Below are 20,836 nucleotides of genomic sequence, written 5' to 3'. Positions count from 1 at the left end.
CGAGGGCCTTAGGCATCGCACTTAAGGGCATGGTCAGAAATGAGAGAGAGTCTATATATCGGGATTTCATGTCTAAATCGACAAATGACAAAACTTTACTCCCTTGCATCAGAATGTCAAGTTTGATACCGAGTTCGAGCATTCTCTTTATCAAGATGTATGAATCAAAACCTCTCGCATTATGCGCGACAAATGTCGTTTGTTTAAACCGGGGGTTTCGAAAAAAACTAAGAAAATCATCAACGCATTCGTCACCAAACCAATGTTTCTCCAATCTATTTGATTTACAGCAGATGAGAAAAGGTTTGTGGAAACCATCTGTATCTACATAGGTTTCAAAATCGTAGTAGACTACATCTTTGCAAGGTGGCTGAGGCTTGATGGGCTGAATGTAACACACATGAGGGTTTAACAGAGCACCGTTTTGACTCAAAACCTCGTCACAGACAGTACACCTGTTAACAGGGCAGCGATGTTTAGCACCTGTGCCATCAGCTTTCACATAATATTGCAGACCACATTGGATGCATTTTTTGTATGAGCTGCAGTTGCTCACACGATTCGCCACCCGGACCTCTTTATGTTTGGCAAAGCATTCCTCATTACGACAAGTTTTGTTACAATCAGGGCAGATGATTCGCTTAAACCGCTTTTGTTTACAAAACGGGTCGAGACAAACATCACAATGCCCTGCACAACGGTGTTGATGCCAATTCTCGTGCCCCTTATAGCAATGTCTGCAAAAGTAAGCGTGACCAACAAACCCCTCTATAGCTTTCACACCATAGAAATGACCCTCGAGTAGTAAGACAAATAAAGTGTCTTCATCTGATGCGGGGTAATGCGTGTCAAAAAAAGTCATCGGACGACAATCCTCTTTTCGATACATTACAATTATTTTCCGTTTGAGGATTTTTTCAAATTTGTGGACATCCCCTAGACTCACAGGTGTCTGGCAATTCAACCCTACACTCTCGTGTAAAAGTCGTGCATGCCTTGTGGCCTGTTTTGCTGTTAGTGTGTTATTTAGCAGATAGGTTAGTGACAAAGCAAAACATAGCTTGTTGTCTTTGTTACGGGGTATGTGTAAATGCCGTTTTTTCAACCTCAAAATTTCTCTGTTGGTACTGTTTACCAGCCTGCGCCGCATTCCACCACCTTGTAACGGTGTGACTATTTGCACAACAAGCTCTAAGCTGTCGTCGGCAAGAAGCTCTGTGTTTGATTGAGCTAGACGTTCGAGCATGTCTGTTACATCATCTCTGATAGAGTTTATGTCACTCTTTTGCCTGTAGATATGCGCTCTCTCATTACCACCCACTAACTCAACCTGAATCACATCACCTTGTTGTGCCAGCCTATCCACCTCACGCATGACATCATCAATCTTATCCTCAATCTGGAGGTATAAGGTTGCAAAATCATTGATGTTTGTTTGTGATGGTATATTTAGCTGGTTCCTTACCTCCACATTATTGAAATGCGGTCTGCTAACTACAACAGAACCACCTTGTTGGGAATTGACATTATTCGCAAACATATCTGTGTGTGTGTTTTCATCATTAGCATCATTAGCATCAATCTGATGCTCGTTTATTACAGAACAGTTGCTAGGTTGGTGAGGCCTGTGTTGAAATGTTGATGTGTCGGCATCAATAACATCTATTTGATGATCAATTATTACAGAACAGTTGCTAGGTTGGTGAGGCATGTGTTGAAATGTTGGTGTGTCGACTTCGATAGCAGATGGAAGAGGGTCAACAGGATTAACGGGCAACTGGTCAACCATAGGCTGTGTATTTAGATTTCTGATCATAGTTAGCAGGTGTATAGGAATATCAGGACTGATACGGCCGTTGTTATCATTAGCATGGTTGTTTAATTCCTCTATAATTTCTACCAATTGTGGCGGGATCTGTGTAGGACTCTGTCTACCTTCGTTCAAACTTTGATTGTTCAAATCATCTACGGCAGTTTGTAAATGTGTAAGCAAATCGGGGGTTAGGGGGCTCTCACCCCCCGACACAGCAGCATTCATATTGTTGAGAACCAAGAGCAGATCTGACACATGACCGTCAGACGCATCAGCCGATAGCAAATCAATATCATTGTTAACGCTAAGCAAATCTAACTCAGATGCGTTACTTCTTTGGTTTGTACCCGTTTCAGAACATGGTTGCAAATCTATTTCATTCATGCTTGTTAGGAAATCTGACTCTGTTGACGACAGGTTACAACGCTCCATTATATTTCTTTAAAAAAACACAACAGAAATAGTACAAACAGTGATCTAAGTTGATTCAGCCAATTTCGTCAGGATTCGTATAACCCTAAAAGACTCTTGGAGTCGACTTTTGTAAATGCAGTTACCACCACACTCTCGTCTTCTATTGTTATGGTGATGACCCTCGCGTGCCGACTCTCGTGCGCTGTTGGTCTGACGGCTCGCGTTGTAGATGGCGGCCCAGCGGCTCCTCCTCCTCCTCCTCCTTTCCTTTTGAACCCCACGACTCGTGAAACGGCGTTTGGCTGGAGGGTAGATATTTAAAATCAGTAAAACAGCTATAATAGCAAAAAATAGTTAGTCGAATGATAACATATAAAAAAACTATACCTTTAACTTTGTTTGTCGATTCGTGAGGGTGGTTCACACCTTCGTATGCACTTAAAGCATCCGCCAATTCTGTGTCAGTCAACGCTTCCGGCTCCACCTTCTGCCGCTCTGCACAAGGCCCAATGCTAGCACGTGACTCTGGTGCGCTTGACTCCTGCGGCTCAGGTATTTTGAAACACCGTTGAGAGATGTCCGCTAATGCCTGCGCTGTTTTTGAATCAGCTTCTGTCGGCAGCCCGTTTTTTCTGATATCCTCTTCAGCGGCGGCTATGAGGTCTGGTACATACATAAAATAAATCTTAAACCAGTAGCATTTATATTAACAACCCTAGATGAATACCACATTCACTCACCGTAGTCTGATTGTGTAAGAAAAACCCCGCTAAGATCATCGTTGAATGGGGCTGTAGGTGAATGAAAAAAAGTATTATAAAGTAGAAAAAATAAGAGTAATATATTCATGTAAATAAACTCATAAATCATTTACTTACGAGGATCATGAACATCAGCATAAACGATGATATCTATGACACAATACATAAACATTACACCATGTTTTTACAAATAACCTTAGTGCCTGATAATAAGCTTAATGTATTAATATATTGATAAAAAAACTAGCAACACTCACCTTTAACCATCTCGGTACAGTATTCAGCACTCTCCGACTCAGCTGCTCAGAGCTTCTACGCCGGTCTGCTCTCTCAAATGATTGATGGTTGTCTGCCCCAAACTAACTTCAAACATGGCGGGCGGAAAAGAGCACACCCCCCGGGGTCATGTGATGTGAAAACACTCTGCTAAAGCTAATGATTGGTGGAGGGGCTTGTCTTCATCAGCCCTTCAAACTTAGCTGGGGGGAAATGTCACACCTCCGAGGTTATGTGATGCAAAAACACTCTGGTAAAACGGAGACGGCTCGTCTTCATCCACCATCCATTTACACATCATATGTGATGCGAACTGGTAAAATGAAGACAGTTTGTCTTCATCCGCTTTCATCAATTTACACATTGACTGGTGATACCCCCCAATACATGCACCATCAGGCCATCAAACACATTAGCATGTTTAGCATGCACACCTGCGTAATATTAACCATGACCAATATGGCGATAAATAAAATAGCTAAAATAGCTTGGTAAAGTAAAAAATACATGTCCAGACATGCCGCCGCCCGCAATAACCAATAGGGTCATCTCCCCCCGCGACAACCAGGAAGACGCCATCTTGGCCAGCCAAGATGGCGCCTTTCTGTCTGACGCACGAGATGACGCCTCTCTGTCTGACACCAGGATAGAACACCTGACCGGATGGGACGAGCATCACCATGTAACACCTGACACAGGATGTGACACCTGACACAGGATGTGACACCTGACACAGGATGAGACACCTGACACAGGATGTGACACCTGACACAGGCTGAGACACCTGACACAGGATGTGACACCTGACACAGGATGAGACACCTGACACAGGATGTGACACCTGACCGGATGTGACACCTGACACTGGATGTGACACCTGACACAGGATGTGACACCTGACCGGATGTCACACAAGGATGCTATACTCATTAGCATAAACACCTGCTACATTTGCATAACAATAGACATCAAAGCGAGCTGCATTGTCTTTCTCTCTCTAAGGGTGTTGGGGGCTCGAGAGTATAGAGTTGATACATGACAAAACGACCAACTTAAACGTTTGGTTTATGTTTTACACGCGTTTTAATTTTTATTGCCTCAATCGCTTTTTCTCGGCGAGATAAGCACATTTTCTGAAATGTCGCTCTCCCGTCACTCTGGTTAATTTGGCATAACAAAAAGGGCTGTTGGGGGCTCGAGAGTATAGAGATGATCATTCTACATGAAGAAATGACCACCTGAAACGTTTGGTTTATGTTTTACGCGCGTTTTTATTTTTCTTGCCTCAATCGCATTTTCTCGCCGATATAAGCACGTTTTCTGAAATGTCGCTCTCCCGTCACTCTGGTTAATTTGGCATAATAAAAAGGGCTGTTGGGGGCTCGAGAGTATAGAGTTGATCATTATACATGAAGAAATGACCACCTTCAACGTTTGGTTTATGTTTTACACGCGTTTTAATTTTTATTGCCGAAATCGCCTTTTCTCGCCGAGTTAAGCACGTTTTCTGAAATGTCGCTCTCCCGTCACTCTGGTTAATTTTGTATAATAAAAAGGGCTGTTGGTGGCTCGAGAGTATCAAGTTGATCCTTATACATGACAAAATGACCATCTGAAACGTTTGGTTTATGTTTTACACGCGTTTTAATTTTTATTGCCTCAATCGCTTTTTCTCGGCGAGATAAGCACGTTTTCTGAAATGTCGCTCTCCCGTCACTCTGGTTAATTTGGCATAATAAAAAGGGCTGTTGGGGGCTCGAGAGTATAGAGTTGATCATTCTACATGAAGAAATGACCACCTGAAACGTTTGGTTTATGTTTTACGCGCGTTTTTATTTTTCTTGCCTCAATCGCATTTTCTCGCCGAGATAAGCACGTTTTCTGAAATGTCGCTCTCCCGTCACTCTGGTTAATTTGGCATAATAAAAAGGGCTGTTGGGGGCTCGAGAGTATAGAGTTGATCATTATACATGAAGAAATGACCACCTTCAACGTTTGGTTAATGTTTTACACGCGTTTTAATTTTTATTGCCGAAATCGCCTTTTCTCTCAGAGTTAAGCACGTTTTCTGAAATGTCGCTCTCCCGTCACTCTGGTTAATTTGGTATAATGAAAAGGGCTGTTGGTGGCTCGGGAGTATCAAGTTGATCATTATACATGAAGAAATAACCACCTTTAACGTTTTTTTTAACGTTTTACACGCGTTTTAATTTTTATTGCCGAAATCGCCTTTTCTCGCCGACTTTAGCACGTTTTCTGAAATGTTGCTCTCCCGTCACTCTGGGTAATTTGTCATAAAAGAAAGTGCTGGTGGAGGCTCGAGAGCACCAAGTTGATCATTCTACATGAAGAAATGACCACCTGAAACGTTTGGTTTATGTTTTACGCGCGTTTTTATTTTTCTTGCCTCAATCGCTTTTTCTCGCCGAGATAAGCACGTTTTCTGAAATGTCGCTCTCCCGTCACTTTGGTTAATTTGGCATAATAAAAAGGGCTGTTGGGGGCTCGAGAGTAAAGAGTTGATCATTATACATGAAGAAATGACCACCTTCAACGTTTGGTTTATGTTTTACACGCGTTTTAATTTTTATTGCCGAAATCGCCTTTTCTCGCCGAGTTAACACGTTTTCTGAAATGTCACTCTCCCGTCACTCTGGTTAATTTGGTATAATAAAAAGTGCTGTTTGGGGCTCGAGAGTATCAAGTTGATCATTATACATGACAAAATAACCACCTGAAACGTTTGGTTTATGTTTTACACGCGTTTTAATTTTTATTGCCTCAATCGCTTTTTCTCGGCGAGATAAGCAAATTTTCTGAAATGTCGCTCTCCCGTCACTCTGGTTAATTTGGCATAATAAAAATGGCTGTTGGGGGCTAGAGAGTATAGAGTTGATCATTCTACATGAAGAAATGACCACCTGAAACGTTTGATTTATGTTTTACGCGCGTTTTTCTTTTTCTTGCCTCAATCGCTTTTTCTCGCCGAGATAAGCACGTTTTCTGAAATGTCGCTCTCCCGTCACTCTGGTTAATTTGGCATAATAAAAAGGGCTGTTGGGGGCTCGAGAGTAAAGAGTTGATCATTATACATGAAGAAATGACCACCTTCAACGTTTGGTTTATGTTTTACACGCGTTTTAATTTTTATTGCCGAAATCGCCTTTTCTCGCCGAATTAACACGTTTTCTGAAATGTCGCTCTCCCGTCACTCTGGTTAATTTGGTATAATAAAAAGTGCTGTTTGGGGCTCGAGAGTATCAAGTTGATCATTATACATGACAAAATGGCCACCTGAAACGTTTGGTTTATGTTTTACACGCGTTTTAATTTTTATTGCCTCAATCGCTTTTTCTCGGCGAGATAAGCACATTTTCTGAAATGTCGCTCTCCCGTCACTCTGGTTAATTTGGCATAATAAAAAGGGCTGTTGGGGGCTCGAGAGTAAAAAGTTGATCATTCTACGTGAAGAAATGACCACCTGAAACGTTTGGTTTATGTTTTACGCGCGTTTTTAATTTTCCTGCCTCAATCGCATTTTTCTCGCCGAGATAAGCACGTTTTCTGAAATGTCGCTCTCCCGTCACTCTGGTTAGTTTGGCATAATAAAAAGGGTGTTGGGGGTTCGAGAGTATAGAGTTGATCATTATACATGACAAAACGACCACCTTAAACGTTTGGTTTATGTTTTACACGCGTTTTAATTTTTATTGCCTCAATCGCTTTTTCTCGGCGAGATAAGCACGTTTTCTGAAATGTCGCTCTCCCGTCACTCTGGTTAATTTGGCATAATAAAAAGGGCTGTTGGGGGCTCGAGAGTATAGAGTTGATCATTCTACATGAAGAAATGACCACCTAAAACGTTTGGTTTATGTTTTACGCGCGTTTTTATTTTTCTTGCCTCAAACGCATTTTCTCGCCGATATAAGCACGTTTTCTGAAATGTCGCTCTCCCGTCACTCTGGTTAATTTGGCATAATAAAAAGGGCTGTTGGGGGCTCGAGAGTATAGAGTTGATCATTATACATGAAGAAATGACCACCTTCAACGTTTGGTTTATGTTTTACACGCGTTTTAATTTTTATTGCCGAAATCGCCTTTTCTGGCCGAGTTAAGCACGTTTTCTGAAATGTCGCTCTCCCGTCACTCTGGTTAATTTTGTATAATAAAAAGGGCTGTTGGTGGCTCGGGAGTATCAAGTTGATTATTATACATGAAGAAATAACCACCTTTAACGTTTTTTTAACGTTTTACACGCGTTTTAATTTTTATTGCCGAAATCGCATTTTCTCGCCGAGTTAAGCACGTTTTCTGAAATGTCGCTCTCCCGTCACTCTGGTTAATTTGGCATAAAAAAAAGTGCTGTTGAAGGCTCGAGAGTACCAAGTTGATCATTCTACATGAAGAAATGACCACCTGAAACGTTTGGTTTATGTTTTACACACGTTTTAATTTTTATTGCCGAAATCGCCTTTTCTCGCTGAGATAAGCACGTTTTCTGAAATGTCGCTCTCCCGTCACTCTGGTTAATTTGGCATAATAAAAAGGGCTGTTGGGGGCTCGAGAGTATCAAGTTGATCATTATACATGACAAAATGACCACCTGAAACGTTTGGTTTATGTTTTACACGCGTTTTAATTTTTATTGCCGAAATCGCCTTTTCTCGCCGAGTTAAGCACGTTTTCTGAAATGTCGCTCTCCCGTCACTCTGGTTAATTTGGTATAATAAAAATGGCTGTTTGGGGCTCGAGAGTATCAAGTTGATCCTTATACATGAAGAAATGACCACCTTCAACGTTTGGTTTATGTTTTACACGCGTTTTAATTTTAATGCCGAAATCGCCTTTTCTCGCCGAGTTAAGCACGTTTTCTGAAATGTCGCTCTCCCGTCACTCTGGTTAATTTGGTATAATAAAAAGGGCTGTTGGTGGCTCGGGAGTATCAAGTTGATCATTATACATGAAGAAATAACCAACTTGAACGTTTTTTTAACGTTTTACACGCGTTTTAATTTTTATTGCCGAAATCGCCTTTTCTCGCCGAGATAAGCACGTTTTCTGAAATGTCGCTCTCCCGTCACTCTGGTTAATTTGGCATAATAAAAAGGGCTGTTGGGGGCTCGAGAGTATAGAGCTGATCATAATACATGAAGAAATGACCACCTGAAACGTTTGGTTTATGTTTTACGCGCGTTTTTATTTTTCTTGCCTCAATCGCTTTTTCTCGCCGAGATAAGCACGTTTTCTGAAATATCGCTCTCCCGTCACTCAGGTTAATTTGGCATAATAAAAAGGGCTGTTGGGGGCTCGAGAGTATAGAGTTGATCATTATACATGAAGAAAAGACCACCTTCAACGTTTGGTTTATGTTTTACAGGCGTTTTAAATTTTATTGCCAAAATCGCATTTTCTCGCCGAGTTAAGCACGTTTTCTGAAATGTCGCTTGTCCGTTACTCTGGTTAATTTGGCATAGTAAAAAGGGCTGTTGGGGGCTCGAGAGTATAGAGTTGATCATTATACATGAAGAAATGACCACTTTCAACGTTTTTTTAATGTTTTACACGCGTTTTAATTTTTATTGCCGAAATCGCTTTTTCTCGCCGAGTTAAGCACGTTTTCAGAAATGTCGCTCTCCCGTCACTCTGGTTAATTTGGCATAATAAAAAGTGCTTTTGAAGGCTCGAGAGTACCAAGTTGATCATTCTACATGAAGAAATGACCACCTGAAACGTTTGGTTTATGTTTTACACGCGTTTTAATTTTTATTGCCTCAATCGCATTTTCTCGCCGAGATAAGCACGTTTTCTGAAATGTCGCTCTCCCGTCACTCTGGTTAATTTGGGATCATAAAAAGGGCTGTTGGGGGCTCGAGAGAATAGAGCTGATCATTATTGTTGGAATTTATTTCTAATTTAACATAAACTCAAGTTACTAATCTGACTACAATTTGTGACCTTACCCAACTGCCACTCATCCAACAACATGCGCGCTCGTTCTGCAATAGAAAGGTATCAGGAAGCCGGCATTTTCACACACGAGTGGATTTATTCCTAACACACAAATCTAATACATCACCTGGGTCTCGGGTCCCTCTCAATACACCTCTGTACGCCTCTGTTGCCACCAGCAGACGTACTCTACATCCGAGTTGCCCAGCCATTAGTTATACTACACAATATGCAAATGGCACATCAACAAAGGCATTCTGTCATTATTCTATTGGCTATGTGTAAACTGCAGTTAACTTTAGCTTGCTCTCATTGGTCTTTCTTCTCCTGCAGAATCACTTGCTCGCTCCTCCTGGTTGTAGTTTTCCTCCCAGGGTCACCAGTTGTTATCTACCAGCTGGCCCTGTGGGTATCTTGTCCTCCTTGCTGCTCCTGGATTATCTTTTGTTCTGGAACTCAGACGTCCTTGCACCACATATTTTGTTTTGTTCCCACCGTCACAGACTCAGCACTTTACAGTTTCATACTCATGCACAGGATGTCTAATGAACTACTTTAAGATCAAACTCTTATGTTCCTTCATTCCCTCTCATGACCTCAGACTACTGAGGTCATCACTCGAATACCTTGTTTTATTGTTAAACACAAGCTAAAAATCACTAGCCATAAGCTAAAAATCAGTAAACAATTTAATTCTAGTAGACCATCAGGAGAAAATTTCATTCCCTTCTCGTGGCCTCAGGTCCCTGAGGCCACCTTCACATACTCACATCCCGAACTCCCGGAGGGCCACAGCTGTCTCCGCCTCCTGGGGGTCCTTCTGAGGGATCATCATGTACTGGCCACCCGGAGGGAGTGGCCCCAACGTGCGTTCAATTGTCTTAACAGTTAATGATCTGATACATGGAATACAGCAACATCCGCATAACACCATAATAGTGGCAAACACAGCGATAGAAATCAGTACTGAAGCAATCAAGCTTTTATATTTGCCAAAGACGTTTAACAAGTCAGAGTACCAACTGGTGTTCACACCTGAGTGCTCCTTCATTTTGTTACTTAGCGTGCGCAGACCCTCCAATGCCTTAGTGAGCCAACCGTCAGGAGACGTATTGTTGGGAATCAGAGTACAGCACTGATCCCCAAAAATACCACACACTCCTCCTCTTTCCGCTAACACCATATCTAAACCTATTCTATTTTGGAATGCCATAAGAGACGTGGCTGCTAATTGCTCATGCATTGCCTGGAGTGCCGAGGTGGTGAAGTTCGCCAATCGTTGGACATTGTAGTGGACATAATTAATCCGGTCCACATTTTTGTTTACTGTAATGAGCAGGAAAATACTCTCCCATCCTGCCGCCACTTGATTCATCAATTTGTATTCATCAGGGACCCCTCTCGGAACTCCAATTGCATCTATGTACGTGGGGTCTCCTGCATTCAACCATTCTTGCATGTCCTTTTTCTTCCTCACAAGGAAGGGGATTCTTCCCCACCGTCCAACGCCTTCCCAATTTATTCTGGACACGTCTAATGCTGTCACACTAATTGGCATGATCAGCGTTACTAGGGCGCTGAGGCATTAGAGGGAAGCCTATCGTACAACACTTTTGCGCCACACCACAGCCAAACATCAGCACGAGCGAGAGGGATTCCTGCTGGCAAAGACACATTTTCATTACACCATGACTCCTGGATATTTCCAATCCCAGGGCCAGTCCCATTTAACTTTAGGCAGGTGAAATTTTGTTGTGCAACATTGCCGTAAAAAATTGGCTTTTTCTTTCCTGTGGGCGTACCAAGGGCCAGTCCTGGTACCGTGGTTGATAATTGTCCAATTTATCTAACAAATCAAGCCATTGTTGCGTCCAGTTGAAAATTGTCACCCAAGCTTTCACCTGTGTCGGTTGTTTACACTTCAGATTTAGCAGTAGTTGTTGTGCCTGTGTCAGCGTCTTACCACCATCTTGCTCTGCTTCATACCATACCGTTCCATTACAGGAATGATACACCATCACTCGTTCTCCTTTCGCTCCATCACTTCTGTCATCCCGCACCATATGTTCAAACGCTAACATAGTCCACACAAAGCACAAGCCAGCAAGCAAAATAGTCAATAAAGTTAAACATTTGCATCGTCGTCGTCGTTGTTCAGACACTTTTGAGTCCGACTTGGATCCAATTCTCGCCATTGTCACATTCCCTCTCTTGACCTGCCTGTCCGGGCGGTCAACCTTTAAGCCCACCATTGGCAGGCACTGTGCCCCTGTGTCCTCCATATCTTTGTCTGCTTCCTTCGGCCATCGATATTGAGGACGGCGGACCGGACTGGAGCAATCAACTTCCAATTGGATCGACTGAACCGTATGACAAAAACCAACATCAAATGGACCCTGTGACCACAAGGTCTGTGGCATTTGATCCAGCATCGCCTGTGCAGACTCATGGTTCGTCTGTTCCCGCCCATGATGGCGGTCCAGGAAGACCAATTCAAGGTCTGACTCATCTACCATTTTTGCCATTATCCTGTAACTTTTGGTTGCGGCCGAATGCCACACATCTGGAATCTCAGTCATCATCCAGTCATGTTGTTGTGTTAATCGTTTCACCATGGGCCCCAATTGGCGGGGCTCATGGCCTGGCGACACAGCCAGTGACAGGCAAACCTTCCTCACTCATTCGATACCATTGCTCTTGCTCCGGCGACAACTATACATATGCTGCCACCCCCTCGGGGCCCACAAAGATGCATGTTGATTGTAATGTCCAATCATCTCCCTCAATTTCTTCAAACGCATCTCTATATATCTCATCTGATTTTCTATCATAATATAGAGTGCAATGCAATGGATCCACTGGGGGGTGGTACGGTGCTAATGCCTGGATCCACGGTTTCCACAAGAGGTACGTGGAGTAGACACCTCCCCCAAATGGAGTCTCAGGATTCAATCTCGCCCAGTAGATTCGTGCCGTTTCTGGTACTGTGGGGAGTGGTGCCATCAACCACTGACCCTGAGGTGTCACAGGCTGGGAGCATTCCAGAACCTGTCCGTCAGGAAATGTCACTGTAAGTCCCTTCTCGCCGCACAATATCTGGGCTCTCAATGCTGACAACATGTCTCTGCCCATCAAATTGATGGGTGTGTCCATTGCATGAACATATGAATGATATAGTTTCTGTCCGGTGTTTGTGATTTCCGTTTTCAATGGCCGAGTAAAGGGCAGAGTCTGAGGACGTCCCGAGAAACCGACCAACGTTGTAACTCGTTTCGACAACGCTGTACTTGGCAGTGGCATGTTGATCGATGAATGTGTTGCTCCAGTGTCCACCAACATCTGGACCGGAGTATCTGCCACTGTCAACCGAAGCATTGGCTCTGCCTGGCCAGTGCTTCTCGAGCTTCCCAGGCCCCCCTATTCGTCCGGGCCGTACCACGGGTCGGCTTGGTAATACTGCCCTTGTGGATTCGGCTGTGGCCACGGGCGGGGCTGCTGCGGTCCCCTTTGGTGTGGTGGCCCTGCTTGCTGGTTCTGCTGCTCCGCCCCTTGCGGTGGTGGTGGGTTGCCATTACAATCTCGTGCCCAGTGATCAGGGGCCCCGCAGTTGAAGCAAGTCCCTGGAGCGAACCAATTCCGCCCTCGTCCCAGGGGGGCGCCACGACCACGCCCTCTGTATCCACCACGGAACCCTTGGCCTCGGCCCCGTCCAGCCCCCACTGGAGTCTGATACATCTGTTTTTGTTTAACCTTTTCTTGTTTTGCCTCACCATGCAACTTTGCCAACTGTAATTTAACCAAACTAGTCGCCAGAGCGTCAGTTTCGTTTTGATCTTTATTCCTGTAACTTTTTCCATGTAGATGCGGCAATGGTGTATCAAATGCCTCTTGAATCTCGGTTCCAGACAGACCAAAATGTCCGGATCAATTCTCATAATCGCTTGCACCTCATTTGGGAGGCCGTTCAGCATCGCCGTCCTGAACATCATCTCAGCTTCAGGGTAGCTGCCTGGGTGTTTACCTGTGGTCTCAATCCACATTCATTTTAAAGATATTAATTTCATTCTTTAACATCAACATCGGTTGTTGACAAAGTACACAAATAAACATCATACTTTCTCCATGGCCAGATACAACACAGCGGATCACACTGCAAAGGCCAAATTGATCTTTTTAAATCAACACAATGCAGCATAATTTTGGGAGTGTTCTATATAAATTGCCAACTCATCTCTCCCCTATTCATTATGACTCTTAGTTCCCACAAATACCATATTGTTAAAGTTAACAAAACGGCAACCAAGATGGCCACCTAACATGCAATAACGTCATTGTTTCTTTACATAACGTTTTTGCCACTGTTAAGGCATTCAGTGTTAATTTTGAAACAATTCAATCCATTTTGAGAATGCATCTATTATGATCAGGCATTATAACCCTATGGATTCTCTTTAGCACATGTCAAACAAGCTCTACAAAATGTATGTTTATATAACTTAGAGAACCCATATAAGGTGTTGTATTACTACATACGATTACATTATCATTTAATTTCACACATCTTTCAAAATTGCTTTTGTTTTGCGGTGCAAATCAGATAGACTACAGTCTAATAAATTCTTTTTATTTACCTATTTTAGCCAATTTCATCCTTTTAACACAACACTGACAGCACACAGACAACACAAAAAACAGCAGAGACACAGCTCACAAACAATAACAACAAATAACGCTGCGCAAACGTCATAGAGGATGACGTTTTGGTTATACTTTTTTTTTTCATCAGCGCCTTTTATCCTTCATGCAAATGTCCATCACTCTTCTTCAAACATTCTCTGAAAAACTCACACTTTCTCTGCCTCACCCGCAGCCATAGCACCCCCCGTGCGAGGGGGACGCGGCATCAATGTTGATTGCTCACAGGCTGGCCATTTCCTGCAACAATCATGATGCCGGCCCACCACCCACACGAGCATAGCACAGACCCACGACTACGCGCAAGCGCAGGCACGCTCCTCAATCTCACCCTCTCAAAGGGCAGGCCTACTTTACTGTTCCCCCTTCATCATGTTCACATTCAACATCTTTCACTGTCTTCTACACAACATTTGTTGTCTCTTATTCTCATCCTATCAGGCCACCTTTCTAGTCACTTTCTGTCACACACTTTATAGTCTCTACTGCCACACACCTTATTTTCTCTACTGCCACACCTCAATCATCTTAGTTTCTCCAACCAACTTAAACATACTCATCGTCTACTTCTCAACTTCCCTATTATCGCTCAACAGGCTCCTGAACATTCTCCATGACTAATTTCTTCCATAGGACACACATCTCACTCACACACCCACACATACACCCACACACTCATTCATGAGGATCCTCTGCGCGCACACGCACGCACACACACACTACACACACGTTTGGCGCACAACATAAAAGACCACAAAGAGCACACTAAGGACACCTTTTTGCTCATCTTACTTGTCTGATTTATTCTCTATTTTACTTTTAGACGCTATTTGTAATTCTTTTCCTTTTATTTTGCAAATTTTAACTTCAGTGTTTCTCTCTTACTTTTCCTTTTAACGCGAATATCTCCTGTACATTTAAGCTAATTTCCGTTTCTTTTTTTTTTTTTTTTTTCCTCAGCCAGGTTCCCACTCTGTTACATGGGTTTGATGCGTTTATCTAGATTTTTATTTCGATCAGGATCCTGCCTTTCACTTATTTTCCAATCTTTACATTTTAGACTATCTCGGATATTATTTTGCTCTTTCTCCGTGAAACAATTCATCCTTCTTTAATTTCAGAAACAACTTCTGACACCGTTCTTTTTCCTTCTTAATTTTCTTACTTTTTATTCCATTAATTTGAAGGGACCCTTAATTTGAAGGGACCCGAGACCATTATTCCACTTCCTCTTATCCGCCATCTTTAAATCCATTCGTGTGTCTCCCAACCACTTTTTACGCAGAACAATTTTAGTTTTCACACTCACATTCACACCGCTTCCAAACTGATACGTAAATCCCAGATTTTAAACCGTATCGTAAACACGAATAGTTCCAAACTATTCTAGTAGGTAAATCCCAGATTTTATACCCTACTAACGTCCACACTATTGTACTGATACGTAAATCCCAGATTTTAAACCGTATCGGAACCGCGAATAGTTCCAAACTATTCTAGTAGGTAAATCCCAGATTTTATACCCTACTACACACTTTCGCTGTTCCGCTCATCCTTCCTCTTATAATTTAGCGTTGCCAATGTGCAGTATTTGAAAAGGAATCTGCTTACCTTGTCTCACTGTGGGCCCAAGAGGAAGGACGGTTGGACGTGTGGCGTCTTTATCAGGTCGTCACCTGGTGTGGACGTGGGTCCCAGACCCGAGTCCCAGACTCTTGTGGTTGTTATCGAAGTCCCAGACTTCTTTTAGAGTCCCAGACTCTTTTACCTCTCTTGCATCACGTCAGGGTCACCATAAATTGTTGGAATTTATTTCTAATTTAACATAAACTCAAGTTACTAATCTGACTCCAATTTGTGACCTTACCCAACTGCCACTCATCCAACAATATGCGCGCTCGTTCTGCAATAGAAAGGTATCAGGAAGCCGGCATTTTCACACACGAGTAGATTTATTCCTAACACACAAATCTAATACATCACCTGGGTCTCGGGTCCCTCTCAATACACCTCTGTACGCCTCTGTTGCCACCAGCAGACGTACTCTACATCCGAGTTGCCCAGCCATTAGTTATACTACACAATATGCAAATGGCACATCAACAAAGGCATTCTGTCATTATTCTATTGGCTATATGTAAACTGCAGTTAACTTTAGCTTGCTCTCATTGGTCTTTCTTCTCCTGCAGAATCACTTGCTCACTCCTCCTGGTTGTAGTTTTCCTTCCAGGGTCACCAGTTATCTACCAGCTGGCCCTGTGGGTATCTTGTCCTCCTTGCTGCTCCTGGGTTATCTTTTGTTCTGGAACTCAGACGTCCTTGCACCACATATCTTGTTTTGTTCCCACCGTCACACACTCAGCACTTTACAGTTTCATACTCATGCACAGGATGTCTAATGAACTACTTTAAGATCAAACTCTTATGTTCCTTCATTATACATGAAGAAATGACCACTTTCAACGTTTTTTTTAATGTTTTACACGCGTTTTAATTTTTATTGCCGAAATCGCCTTTTCTCGCCGAGTTAAGCACGTTTTCTGAAATGTCGCTCTCCCGTCACTCTGGTTAATTTGTCATAAAAAAAAGTGCTGTTGGAGGCTCGAGAGCACCAAGTTGATCATTCTACATGAAGAAATGACCACCTGAAACGTTTGGTTTATGTTTTACACGCGTTTTAATTTTTTTTGCCTCAATCGCTTTTTCTCGCCGAGATAAGCACGTTTTCTGAAATGTCGCTCTCCCATCACTCAGGTTAATTTGGCATAATAAAAAGGGCTGTTGGGGGCTCGAGAGTATAGAGTTGATCATTATACATGAAGAAATGACCAACTTCAACTTTTGGTTTATGTTTTACACGCGTTTTAATTTTTATTGCCGAAATCGCATTTTCTCGCCGAGTTAAGCACGTTTTCTGAAATGTCGCTCGCCCGTTACTCTGGTTAATTTGGCATAATAAAAAGGGCTGTTGGGGGCTCGAGAGTATAGAGTTGATCATTATACATGAAGAAATGACCACTTTCAACGTTTTTTTTAATGTTTTACACGCGTTCTAATTTTTATTGCCGAAAACGCTTTTTCTCGCCGAGTTCAGCACGTTTTCTGAAATGTCGCTCTCCCGTCACTCTGGTTATATTGTAATAAAAGAAAGTGCTGTTGGAGGCTCGAGAGCACCAAGTTGATCATTCTACATGAAGAAATGACCACCTGAAACGTTTTTTTAATGTTTTACACGCGTTTTAATTTTTATTGCCGAAATCGCTTTTTCTCGCCGAGTTAAGCATGTTTTCTGAAATGTCCCTCTCCCGTCACTCTGGTTAATTTGTCATAAAAGAAAGTGCTGTTGGAGGCTCGAGAGCACCAATTGGTCATTCTACATGAAGAAATGACAACTTTCAACGTTTGGTTTATGTTTTACACGCGTTTTAATTTTTATTGCCGAAATCGCCTTTTCTCGCCGAGATAAGCACGTTTTCTGAAATGTCGCTCTCCCGTCACTCTGGTTAATTTGGCATAATAAAAAGGGCTGTTGGGGGCTCGAGAGAATAGAGTTGATCATTATACATGACAAAATGACCACCTGAAACGTTTGGTTTATGTTTTACACGCGTTTTTATTTTTATTGCCGAAATCGCCTTTTCTCGCCGAGTTAAGCACGTTTTCTGAAATGTCGCTCTCCCGTCACTCTGGTTAATTTGTCATTAAAAAAAGGGCTGTTGGGGGCTCGAGAGTATAGAGTTGATCATTCAACATGAAGAAATGACCACCTGAAACGTTTGGTTTATGTTTTACGCGCGTTTTTATTTTTCTTGCCTCAATCGCATTTTCTCGCCGAGATAAGCACGTTTTCTGAAATGTCGCTCTACCGTTACTCTATTTAATTTGGCATAATAAAAAGGGCTGTTGGGGGCTCGAGAGTATAGAGTTGATCATTATACATGAAGAAATGACCACTTTCAACGTTTTTTTAATGTTTTACACGCGTTTTAATTTAATTGCCGAAATCGCCTTTTCTCGCCGAGTTAAGCACGTTTTCTGAAATGTCGCTCTCCCGTCACTTTGGTTAATTTGGTATAATAAAAAGGGCTGTTGGTGGCTCGGGAGTATCAAAAACCTGTCTCGCATCTTTGGAACATAAACAAATGTTTACATAACATAAACCAAACATTGAAAGTCGTCATTTCTTCATGTATAATGATCAACTCTATACTCTCGAGCCCCCAACAGCCCTTTTTATTATGCCAAATTAACCAGAGTGACCGGAGAGCGACATTTCAGAAAACGTGCTTATCTCGGCGTGAAAAAGCGATTGACGCAAGAAAAATAAAAACGCGCGTAAAACATAAACCAAACGTTTCAGGTGGTCATTTCTTCATGTAGAATGATCAAATTAGTGCTCTCGAGCCTCCAACAGCCCTTTTTATTATGACAAATTAACCAGAGTGACGGGAGAGCGACATTTCAGAAAACGTGCTTAACTCGGCGAGAAAAGGCGATTTCGGCAATAAAAATTAAAACGCGTGTAAAACATAAACCAAACGTTGAAGGTGGTCATTTCATCATGTATAATGATCAACTTGATACTCCCTAGCCCCCAACAGCCTTTTTTTTCATAACACTTTAACCAGAGTGACGGGAGAGCGGCATTTCAGAAAACGTGCTTATCTCGGCGAGAAAAAGCGATTTTGGCAATAAAATTTAAAACGCGTGTAAAACATAAACCAAACGATGAAATTGGTTATTTCTTCATGTATAATGATCAACTCGATACTCCCTAGCCCCCAACAGCCTTTTTTTTTCATAACACTTTAACCAGAGTGACGGGAGAGTGGCATTTCAGAAAACGTGCTTATCTCGGCGAGAAAAAGCGATTTCGGCAATAAAATTTAAAACGGGTGTAAAACATAAACCAAACGATGAAATTGGTTATTTCTTCATGTATAATGATCAACTCGATACTCCCTAGCCCCCAACAGCCTTTTTTTTCATAACACTTTAACCAGAGTGACGGGAGAGCGGCATTTCAGAAAACGTGCTTATCTCGGCGAGAAAAAGCGATTTCGGCAATAAAATTTAAAACGCGTGTAAAACATAAACCAAACGATGAAATTGGTTATTTCTTCATGTATAATGATCAACTCGAGTCGAGCTCCAGGGAGAGAGGCTGATTTTTCGCTTTTTGAGGCCGACCGACGAACCGGCGCGGGGCGGACTCAAAAGCCCGCAGAGCCGTAGGCACTTAGAAAAGTTTCGCCTTTGGCTGTGAGCTCCAGGGGGAGAGGCTGGTTTTGCGTTATTTCAGGCCGGCTGGAGAACCGGCGCGGGTCGGACGCACAATCCCCGCAGAGCCGTGGGCACTTAGAAAATTTTCGCCAAGTTGGCTGTGAGCGCCTGGTACCTAATATGGAAGTATAGAGGCCGACTTTCGTGCAAGATCACGCCGGGTTAGGCTTCCAGGACCCCGGCTAAGCAATTTTACCGGGCCGCCCGGTTCTTTTTTTTGAACCAGCCCGGTTCTTTTTACACTTCCAGCTGGAGCTCAGCAGCGGCTTTTTGGACAATATCACGCCGGGTTAGGCTTCCAGGACCCCGGCTAAGCAGATCAACTCGATACTCCCTAGCCCCCAACAGCCTTTTTTTTTCATAACACTTTAACCAGAGTGACGGGAGAGCGGCATTTCATCATGTATAATGATCAACTTGATACTCTCGAGCCCCAAACAGCCCTTTTTATTATGCCAAAATAACCAGAGTGACGGGAGAGCGACATTTCAGAAAACGTGCTTAACTCGGCGAGAAAAGGCGATTTCGGCAATAAAAATTAAAACGCGTGTAAAACATAAACTAAACGTTGAAAGTGGTCATTTCTTCATGTATAATGATCATCTCTTTACTCTCGAGCCCCCAACAGCCCTTTTTATTATGCCAAATTAACCTGAGTGACGGGAAAGCGACATTTCAGAAAACGTGCTTATCTCGGCGAGAAAAAGCGATTGAGGCAAGAAAAATAAAAACGCGCGTAAAACATAAACCAAACGTTTCAGGTGGTCATTTCTTCATGTAGAATGATCAATGTGGTGCTCTCGAGCCTCCAACAGCACTTTTTTTTATGACAAATTAACCAGAGTGACGGGAGAGCGACATTTCAGAAAACGTGCTTATCTCGGCGAGAAAATGCGATTGAGGAGAGAAAAAAATAAACGCGCGTAAAACATAAATCAAACGTTTCAGGTGGTCATTTCTTCATGTAGAATGATCAACTTGGTACTCTCGAGCCTTCAACAGCATTTTTTATAATGCCAAATTAACCAGAGTGACGGGAGAGCGACATTTCAGAAAACGTGCTTAACTCGGCGAGAAAATGCGATTTCGGCAATAAAAATTAAAACGCGTGTAAAACGTTAAGAAAAACGTTAAAGGTGGTTATTTCTTCATGTATAATGATCAACTTGATACTCCGGAGCCACCAACAGCCCTTTTTATTATACCAAATTAACCATAGTGACAGGAGAGCGACATTTCTTCATGTATAATGGCACTTAGAAACTTTTTGCCAAGTTGGCTGTGAGCTCCAGGCGGAGACGGTTCGTTTTCGTCATTCGAGGCCGGCTGCAGAACCGGCGCGGGTCGGACGCACAAGCCCGGCAGAGCTGTGGGCACTTAGAAAATATTCGCCAAGTTGGTGGGGACTTCCAGGCGAAGACCGACATTTTTCATCATCCGGGTTCGACCCGGGAACCGGCGTTGGACGGACGCCGTAGCCACGCAGAGCCGTGGGCACTTAGAAAATATTCGCCAAGTTGGCTGTGAGCTCCAGGCGGAGACCGACATTTTTCGTCATCCGGGTTCGACCCGGGGACCGGCGTTGGGCAGACGCCGTAGCCACGCAGAGCCGGTGGCACTTAGAAAATATTTGTTTTTCATGACC

At 42.9% G+C, this 20,836-nt stretch overlaps 2 long non-coding RNA genes across 3 annotated transcripts; both read right to left on the bottom strand.

Annotated features, from left to right (window-relative positions):
- Positions 1 to 2,479: 2,479 nt before the first annotated feature.
- On the bottom strand, positions 2,480 to 3,339 carry LOC147047748 (uncharacterized). Of its 2 annotated transcripts, XR_015068050.1 has the most exons (5): positions 3,246 to 3,339; positions 3,106 to 3,138; positions 2,968 to 3,018; positions 2,615 to 2,890; positions 2,480 to 2,529 (listed from the first exon to the last, which is right to left on the bottom strand). It is a non-coding gene; the product is annotated as an uncharacterized LOC147047748 (long non-coding RNA). The 2 variants fall into 2 exon arrangements; XR_015068049.1 differs by lacking the exon at positions 3,246 to 3,339 and having other exon boundaries at positions 2,968 to 3,131.
- Positions 3,340 to 14,840: 11,501 nt separating this feature from the next.
- Positions 14,841 to 16,749, bottom strand: LOC147047747 (uncharacterized). The gene is made up of 2 exons (XR_015067989.1): positions 15,892 to 16,749; positions 14,841 to 15,811 (listed from the first exon to the last, which is right to left on the bottom strand). It is a non-coding gene; the product is annotated as an uncharacterized LOC147047747 (long non-coding RNA).
- Between the last annotated feature and the right edge of the window lie 4,087 nt (positions 16,750 to 20,836).

This window comes from Syngnathus leptorhynchus, chromosome 13, assembly GCF_054491065.1.
Source record: "Syngnathus leptorhynchus isolate UIUO chromosome 13, UIUO_Slep, whole genome shotgun sequence".
Taxonomy (NCBI): Eukaryota; Metazoa; Chordata; class Actinopteri; order Syngnathiformes; family Syngnathidae; genus Syngnathus; species Syngnathus leptorhynchus.
Note: the sequence above shows the minus strand (reverse complement) of the source record. Positions and strands in the feature narration are given on the sequence as shown.